Consider the following 1,089-nt stretch of genomic DNA (forward strand, 5'->3'; position numbering starts at 1 on the left):
CTGTCGGGGTTTCCGGGCTCGGGCTGATGGGGTTTCAGCTTCGGGTACAGACCTGCGGGGAAGGAGACACCGTGTTTAGATGAGAAAACCATCTTCCCGTTAGAAGCAGCCTGTAAAGCACACTCGTCCCCATGACCGTCGGCTTTACAGTTTACAAATGGACAGTGCTGTGCCTCGCCCGCCTCCGGCTAAAAATCACTGGAAGATGCATGTCAGAACCTAAAGAGCACACACACGTGCACACACACGCATGCACACACATGCACGCACACAGACATGCATGCACACACACGCACACACAGACATGCATGCACACGCGCACGCAGAGACATGCACACACACATGCACGCACACACAGAGACATATGCACACACATGCGCACACAGACATGCATGCACACACATGCACACACGCACACACATGCACGCACACAGACATGCATGCACACGCACACACATGCATGCACGCACTTGCACGCACATGCATGCACACACGCGCAGACATGCACGCACAGACATGCGCACGCACAGACATGCATGCACACACAGAGAGACATGCATGCACACACAGACACAGACATGCATGCACACACATGCGCACACAGACATGCATGCACACACGCACATACAGAGACATGCATGCACACATATGCACACACGCACACGTGCGCACACACATATATGAACGTACGCAGACACACATACAAGTGTCATTTTTATTCCCAGAAGCCTCTGTCATGGCAAGAACGTGGTAGAGCTGCCTGCATGCTGGTGGCTGGTGACCCCAGAGGGAAACACAGGGAAAACTAAACTCCTTTTTGTCCCGAAACTCACGTATCATCGGTGCTGACGTCGGTCATCGAGCCGCTCATTCCACACGACGTGTTATCGAGCCCCAGGTCCCCACGCCTATGACAAACTCGCTGGCTTCCTACACTTTTAACTACTGCCAGGCTAAATGAATATACTACGCTTGCAAATTAAAACAAAAAAACGCATGGAATTTTTTTAAAAATCTCAGATAACAAGTAACTGTTTTTTCTCTATTTGTAACTATTTTTCACTCCTCTTAAAAATAGTAACGCCTGGA

General features: G+C 50.3%; 1 protein-coding gene across 3 annotated transcripts in view; it reads right to left on the bottom strand.

The window, feature by feature from the left end:
• The window catches only part of XG (Xg blood group), a 17,236-nt gene that overhangs the window by 3,455 nt on the left and 12,692 nt on the right, over positions 1–1,089 (bottom strand). The window lies entirely within an intron of this gene.

The sequence above is a fragment of the Pteropus vampyrus genome, unplaced genomic scaffold (genome assembly GCF_000151845.1).
Source record: "Pteropus vampyrus isolate Shadow unplaced genomic scaffold, Pvam_2.0 Scaffold521, whole genome shotgun sequence".
Classification (NCBI taxonomy): Eukaryota; Metazoa; Chordata; class Mammalia; order Chiroptera; family Pteropodidae; genus Pteropus; species Pteropus vampyrus.